This window comes from Belonocnema kinseyi, chromosome 1 (assembly GCF_010883055.1).
Source record: "Belonocnema kinseyi isolate 2016_QV_RU_SX_M_011 chromosome 1, B_treatae_v1, whole genome shotgun sequence".
Lineage (NCBI taxonomy): Eukaryota > Metazoa > Arthropoda > Insecta > Hymenoptera > Cynipidae > Belonocnema > Belonocnema kinseyi.
The window spans coordinates 157944095-157952660 of record NC_046657.1 but is presented as its reverse complement, the minus strand read 5'-3'; the positions used below and the strand labels follow the sequence as shown (position 1 = coordinate 157952660).

The window sequence follows — 8566 nt, the reverse complement described above, 5'->3', positions numbered from 1 at the left end:
TGGAATTTTTCTGAGGTCAGATTCGGATTCAGCGCAGCAAAAACCTTCGGGTATAGTAGGTCTGGTCTCTGGTTCTGAGAATTGTTGGCCTGTGTAATCAATTGAACGGCAAGGTTATGTCTTATAAACAATTGCGCAACTCACGTTCAAGTGTCGAAAACTAAGACACTCAGCGACAGCTTTTCTCGGTTCAGGCAACTTCGCCAAAAATTTGTCCAAATTCTGGGCATTAAAATATTCATAAGTTATCGCATAAAATCGCTAATAAAGTTATGAATTTTATTTTATTTTTATTATTTTTGAAGACTTTTTTTTAATTATTTTTTACTACGTGTATAACTTCTCAGAACAAAAATAAATAGTGCTAACAAATGTAAAAGAACTTCAAAAAGAATATAACATTTTTACATACTTTTTACGTTGTCCCAGTAATGGTTGGTTCACCTTATTTCAATGCTACAAAATCAAACAAAAATCGTTTTCGGTCGAAAATTCAATAATTTTTCGAAAATTTCTCTTTCTATTAAAAAAATTCATCTATTTTACTAGAAATTGCATATTTCTTTGATAAAAGTGGAACTGTTTGGTTTAAAATTTAAGAATTTTATATTAAAGTATTTTTTCTTCTTAGTTAAAAATTCAACGGTTTTGTTGAAAACTCATATTTTTGATTAGAAAATGCAACTATTCTCATAGACAATTTTTTTTCATTTTAAACACATAAGGTAAACCGACCATTATTGGGACCACGTAAAAATTATGTCCAATACTGAGACAATAATAAATAACATTGAGTATCTTTAATATTCCAACATAAATTTAAAAAGTAAAAATGTACTATTATTTTTTAATTTTTTTCCAATTTGTTACCACTATTTATTTTCTCCTGGCCAGTTACACATTCAGTAAATGAAATGTAAATGAACTGCAACAAAGTTTGCTATTTTTTTTCATTTCGAAACTTTCCGCATAACTTTTGCAGCATTGTATTATTGAAATTTCCTACAATAAAAGAAAAAGTAATCTTTTTGCACATTGTTAATACGTTTAATAATAAAATTAATAACTTCATTAGCGATTTCATTGACAAATTATGAATATTTGAATGTCCCGCATTTGGATAAATTTTTGGCTAAATTGCCTGAACGGGGACGAGCTGTCGCTGTCTGTTTCAGTTTTGGACACTTGAATGTGAGTTGCGAAATTGCGTTTCCGTTAGTGAGACGGTAACTTTCGCCGTGTTTTTATTTAAATTTCGCAGTATTATTTTAGTGTAAAAAAAAATTTATGAATTTTCTACCTAAATAATATCATTAATTAAGTTAACCCACATAATCACAATTTTTAAAGGGTGAATTGGAATTTTTTGTACGAAATCCGTTATAATAAGTGACTAAGATATTATTTGATCAATTAGAACAAAAAATACATGATTTATTTTAGATTTAATTAACATAAACGTATATTTTTTTTTAAGCTATTCAGATCGCCCATTAGTGGGACGCGAATTTTGGGGCATAACCTTAAGTGGAACACCAAAGGAGCCAATACTGGGACAAGGAAAATCCAATGGAATTTATCAAAATAAAATGGCACAATTTGCTTATAATTTATTACATAATACATTAAAAAGAAGGAATGGATTGTGATTACTGTTTAATAACTTATTTTTAAAAAATTCTTCAAAGTAGTTTATTGAAACCTCTAATTCTAACCTCAAATTTTTATAACTCCCGGTAATAAGCGTTGCATAGAGAAAAATTAATATTTTCGGATTTCAGCGTAAAAATGAAGATTATATTACTTTGAATGCGCGATTTTTCCATCTGTCTAAAATGTCATTATAAGAATAGGATATCTCAGAAACTAATTTATTTCTATTTCCATAGCGGCCGACGCATAGGTTCCTATTCCCCAAAACAGAACGTTTTTTCAATATATTTAATTCCTTGTAATTGTACCGACAGATAAGCTCACAGAGATGTCTTCTATTTCTCAAAAGTGTTTAATTTTTTAGATTATTGAATTCCTTCTAAAAATTTCACAAAATATGCTTGTAATAAATTGTTTTAATTCCTTCATGTGGAATATAAGTTTTGAAAATTTTATTTCAATCAATTCAAGTCCGCCTCTATATAGAGTTAAAATTATTTTAATTCACAAATTTAAATAGATTTCTTCGATGCATTTTTTAAGACATTTAAATAAATTATTAAAATGTAAATAAATATAATTTTGAATATTTTTTTAATTTACAAGTTATAGAAAGATTTAATAATAAAACATAGGTTAATTAAATTCTTTCGTTAAATTTTACTAAGTCGATTGAGAGGAATAGGATTTTTACTTTTTCTGTTCCCGTATAGGGGGATTTTTGGACTGAGGAAAAATCGCGTATTCATAGAAATATAAATTCTTAATTTTTCTGAATTCGACGCTTATTACCGGGCTGTTTCGCTAAGAAATTTAATAATAACTCATAAATTCAATTTCTAAATAAAATTAGTAAGTATGCATTAAAATTTAATATTTACTTGCAAATTTAACTGGTCGGTAGTAAATTTTAAATTAGAATTCATCTTAATTCAAGTTAATACGTACATTGAAAAAAGTATTGAAACATTTTAATTTCTTTTTTACTTACAAATTTTATTATTTGGTTAAAAATTTTATTGAGTGAAAAATCAGTTTTGATCAATATTTTAACTATTTTGTTGAAAATTCGACTTCTTGGTTCGAAAATTTATCATTTTAATTATAAATTGAATTTTTTTTTGAGAAAAATTCAACTGTTTTGTTAAAAATAATATTATTATGGTAAAAAATTCAACAATTTGGTTGAAATATATCTTTTTCAGTAAAAAATCTTATTTGGTTAAAAAATCATGTTACGTTTAATTTATAATTAAAAATTTTTTTGTTTAAAATATAAACTATTATATTTTTCGATAAGAATTAATCTTATTGGGTAGAAAATTAGTCTTTATTATTTTAAAATTCAAGAATTTTTTAGAAAATTGAAGTATTAGGTTAACCAAAAGTTAAATTCTGACCAAAAAATATCATAGTTGATATTTCAATCAACAAAGATTTAAATTACATATTGAAAGCAGTCGAATTAATTTTAAAAAAGAAACTAATTTCTAATCAAACTTCTGAATCCTGAACCTAAACAGATTATTTTTTGACCACAGTTGCATTTTTGCTCAAGAAAGATGATATTTATAACTAAAAAGCTACATTTTCGAACCAAAAAGACGAATTTTTAAGAAAATAGTTCAAATGTTTATAAAAAAACATTTTTCAGTCAAGAAGTAAAAGAAAATGTAACCAAACTGTTGAATTTTCAAGTCAAATAGATTAATTTTCTTCAAAACAGTTATATTTTTATTTTGACATTATAAATTTTCAACATAAAATTTAATTTACTTAATTTATTTTAAAAATTAAATCGATAATATTGATCTCATTAATATTTCATATCAATCTAAAATATAAAATTTTAATACATACTTGATAATCGCGCTGTCAGTAACATGAACGCCAGTCAAAGCAACTATTCGCTTTGCGATATTAGATTAAATAATTGTCAATAAGGAAACTAATTGAAATAAAATTGACCTAATTTTTAACTTTCTATCATTTAACAGTGCGTACTAGTCACTTAGAATAAGGTGATAACTTCCTAATGCAGCTTCCAAATGTGAGGTTAGTCATGGCCGTCGATATTTAAACTAAAGCCGAGATGTATAGAAAAAGTCATGACCGCAAAACATATACAATTAGGTATTTTTACTTCAACCACCAGCTAAATTAACTTTGTTGAATACAGAAAAACAAGAGGAAATTTCTTCGAACGAACAGGGGTGCTATTCTCGAGTATCGTTTTAATATTCTAGAATGCTAAAATTTTAGAGCGGTCTTTTGGAACACAAAATTTCTAGAACGCTTTCGGTATAGTAGCACTGTTTGTAGTGCGACGTTGCCGATGTGTATTTTGAAGTGTGAGCGGTACATAGAAAAATGCCGTGGCGAGTGCAGAAGAAAGTGTAATGTTGGGGGTATGTTGGCTCGATGTAACCATACAGTTGGAGATAGACGTTGACGGAAATTGCGAAAAAGATAGGTTAGAAAACAATCTACGCAATTTTTAGATATATTATTGTTTCAAAATGAATATAAAAAATTATTTTTACCTGTATATTGTGCATCCTGTTTCATTGAGAAAATTTAATTTACAGGTAAATAACAAATCAAAATATGGCATATTGAAGGGAAAATATGACTACTGAAGAGAAAAGTTTGTTTGTAGAGTGTGTAACGAAGCATTCAAAATTGAGGCATGGGAACTTTACGGCGGACTTCACGTATAAAATGTCTCAGTAGTTGTGGAAGGAGTGTGGAACAATTTGCAACTCAATTCCTGAAGCAAACAAGGATTGGAAGGGGTGGAGAAAGGTAAGAATAATGTTTGTTATTCTGTGTCTTACGTGCTCAAATTCGCAATATGTGACGCTTTCTCAGAAAAGATTCCTAAGCGTCCACAAATCGCTGCCCGGTAAGAAGGCTTGTATCAAAATCGATTTGAAAACTTCATGAAAACGATTTGGCCTAAAAAGTAACTAAATTGAAGCTTTAACAATTTTTAATTTGAGGGTCCGGAAAAAAGCCCTTTTCAAAGTTAGTTCTTCAAAACAGCACAATTTTGAACTAGAAATGTTTATACACGTAATATTTCTAATTATTATATTTATTAATTTTAATTCTTGTCAGTCATCGCAGCACCTGTTCTCCTTAGTAACAAATTTGAGATATTTGAAATAGTATTTCAACCCCTAACAGCAATAATAACGTAGATTAATATGAAAAAGTTTTCGGGAATTTTCTGTAAAGTGTGGTATAATTTTCTAAACTAATGCAGTTGTTTAACTTTTTCTTCTTGACTCTAATTCGTTTTTTCCATTTAGGTATAGTATATGTTTTTCATCCGAAACAAGAAAATTCACGGCTTTTGCGAAAACGAGATAACATACGACAAAATTTGAGAGAACAAAATTATCTTTTAAGATAAGACATTTTGATGACGTCGCTCTATGGTTCATAATATATTTTTGTGAAAATCAAATTTGAGTACAAAATTTGGTAAACAGGACTGATGAGCCCTCTACAACCCGGATTCAATCTAGCGAAGGCAGTAGTCGGACGCAGTGCTCGTAGTGCCCCGAACTCTTCTACACATGCGTCGCGCTCGGTCTCTGATTCGTTGCTGTGCGCGCGCAATTTAAAATGCTAAAACATAAAATTTTTATTGTTTATTATGAATGATGTCATTTTAACTTATATAAATGAGACCAATATTAATGAATATTGTTAAAAATAAAAATTTGTGAGGTCCATACTGTGTAAATAAAAAATATCCTTTGGTACTCACTTGTATTTTGCTTGCATATTTTTCATTATTCAAAAATTTTGATACTTAAAGTTTATTAAAATATTAACATTAATTTTATTGTAGAGAAATGTTAAAATTTTGTTTCAGTTATTCTATAAATATTGTGCAGAATATTTTCATTCATATTTGTGTGAAATAACGAGACTCACGAGCCTGCTCTCCGTGTACTCGACCCCAATTGATTTTAATTTTCTAAGAATTTAATTTACTTCAATGAATAATAAATATTGAAAGTTAGAACGAAATTTCTATAAATCTTCAATCTGAACAACAAGTAAATAAATATTTATATATTGTACTCTCTTTAAATAAATATAAATATACTATATCTAAATTTAGAATATATAATTTCTAATATCACAAATTAATTAATTTTAATGTTACTACTTTAAATGCTGCTTAAAAAGTCTATTTCCGAAGCGAAAAAAATGGTGGACGTGTCGGAGAGAGAACATGAGCTATACAAAAATAAAATATATAGTATAATGAAAATTCAATAAAAGTTGAAAACAATGAGAATTAAATAAGAAGCATAAAAAATAGAATGCCAACAGCACGCGGCGTTCCCAGGCGGTCACCCATCCAAGCAACAACCTCCCAACGCTGCTTAACTTCAGTAATCAGACGAAAACTGGTGTTTTCAGCGTGGTATGGCCGTTGGCAGAATGTTATTAAAAAAAAAAATTTATAAAGATTAAACCACCATATGGTCAAATTAATGAGAGATAGTACAATACAATTTTTAGTGTAAAAGGAAATTTTAATATGAATATGCTGTATTTTCCTACGTTATCTCTCCTTACATGAGTTTTAAGAAAAATAAAGAACCTTTTAGAGTGCTGAATGATGGAAAAATTAAAAATGATAATTTTTTTTTAAATTGAATAATTTTTATGGTGAATATTTTAAATCTTTTAAACTTTCGATTTCTAAATTTTTAAATTTTGTACGTGAAAATGAAAATGTTTACGTTTTTGTTATTTTTTTCTTTTAATTTGAAACTGGAACTGTTGATTTAAAAAAAAAAAAAAATCAACGTCTAGCAATTTTTTCAATTTTGAATTATTTAAATTGAAATAATTCAACTTTAGTGGAATCTAATATAAAATAAAATATGAATAAAAATATAAACAAATGTAGCTCGTGTGGGATAACGTCTTCTTTTGCGGTCAACATTTTGTATAATTGTTATAAGCAATTAATTAAAACAAACACTCTGTTATATCAGTTTCTTGTAAAAAATTATATTGTACGAAAATCGTCATTTATTAATGGAAGGGTATCCGGTAACGAAAACTTAACATTAATCGAAAATTATAAATAATGTTTTAGATTAGACTTTAGACGTCAGAATTTGATCTAAAGATGATTTTTAAATTGCTAGAAATTTTAAATTGTCAATAATTCCTTATTAAAGTATAAAAAATTTGGATTAAAGTTGCAAACTAATTTTCCTTGAAACCTTTAAAAATGCTCAGAAAGCTTTATAATTGTTTTCAAAATCTTCAAAAATCTAAACTTTGTTTTGAGATTTTTTCAAATTTCAAATTATATAAATTTTGTTCAAAACCTTAAAACCTTGTAAATATCTTTTTTAATCATTCGAATTTTGCCAAAAATTTTAAAAATTGTGCAACATTAAAAAAATGTCTTCAAATATTGTTTATTCTCTTTAAACATTTTTAAATTCTTTAAAACGCTTTTTCCTTAATATCTTCAAAAATGTACATATGGTTTAAAATTTTTGTAGATTTCCAGATTGTTTTTAAATAATTCGAATTTTGCTAAAAATACAAAATAATTCTGTTGACGTATGACGTAAATGTTCCGGCTCTTGTCTAAAGCAATATAAAAATGTTTTTAACTTTAAACCTTTGTTAATTATTTCATTATGATAGCGCTATTTATAATTACATTCTAACTTTTTTGAATGAATTGAATTCTTTCCGTCCTCTATACACATTTGTTTAATCATGTTATTAAATGGAGATTCATTTCTAGAATTTATTCCAGGATAAAATATCATTTTCCTGATTGTTGCACTCAGAAATAAATTTAAAAATCTACAAAGAATGGAATTTTTACAATAAATGCTGCTAAGAAAATAGGGAAAAATGTTAACACAATAGTTTGGGTAACGAAATGTTAACAGTAATAATTCTCTATTTTCACGACTGTCCAACGGAATGACACGAGCCTCCATAGCTCAGGGGTTAGAGCACTGGTCTTGTAAACCAGGGGTCGAGAGTTCAAATCTCTCTGGAGGCAACTTTTTTTATTAAGATTCTCTAATATTTGGAGCACGAATCTTATAGAAAATGATAAATACATCAACTCAAAAGTCAAAGTGAAAACATACGATTGGCACATTAACTCAAAACAGATAAAGGATATGAAATACCGATCAGATTATACGTACATTCATTCAAGTTGAGGTTATTTTTTATATTTATAATTAGAGCGCAAGCGTCGCTTCGATAGCTGGATTGGATGCCTTTGGAGCGCTTATTTAAAATTATTAAATAAACAAAAAAATTGTTTTCAACAAATAATACTTTTAAAATTCTTTGATCACTAAATAGACTCAGAAAGTGAAAATTAAAATAATTATTTGATATTTATTCCCTAAAATTAAACAATCCATTCTAAATTTAAAGAAATGAATGCCTTTTTTATTACAAATATTAATTTAAAATTACTTATAATATCCTAATGCACTTTAAAATTATAAGTGTAATAAACTATTCAAAAGAACAACAAAATAGATCATTTTTAGTAAGCGCGCCAAAGGCAACCAATCCAGCTGTTGACGTGAAGCGTGCGCAATACGAAAAAAACCAATATTTAGGATCACTAAGTGGCGTAAATAATTTTTACTTTAGACCACATATATTCTGTAAACAATTTTTGTAAGCAAAATAAATACGATATCAACTAGGCTGGATGGAAGAAATCAAATTTCATAAATCTGTGAAATTATATTTAAAATTAATATTTGTAAGACGTTTTAGCACTGACAAGTTTCCTTTTGGGCCCCTTATATTATAAAATTTGAAATGAATCGATTAATAACTCTAGGTTGGGCATTAGGATAGTCCTAAAATCCATTGCAAA

The 8566-nt window shown here is 27.3% G+C and overlaps 1 non-coding gene and 1 pseudogene across 1 annotated transcript; one reads left to right on the top strand and one right to left on the bottom strand.

Moving 5' to 3' along the window:
- Window positions 1-5997: 5997 nt before the first annotated feature.
- LOC117181920 lies at window positions 5998-6114 on the bottom strand (annotated as a pseudogene).
- Window positions 6115-7647: 1533 nt separating this feature from the next.
- Trnat-ugu lies at window positions 7648-7720 on the top strand. The gene has a single exon. It is a non-coding gene; the product is annotated as a tRNA-Thr (tRNA).
- Window positions 7721-8566: the final 846 nt, after the last annotated feature.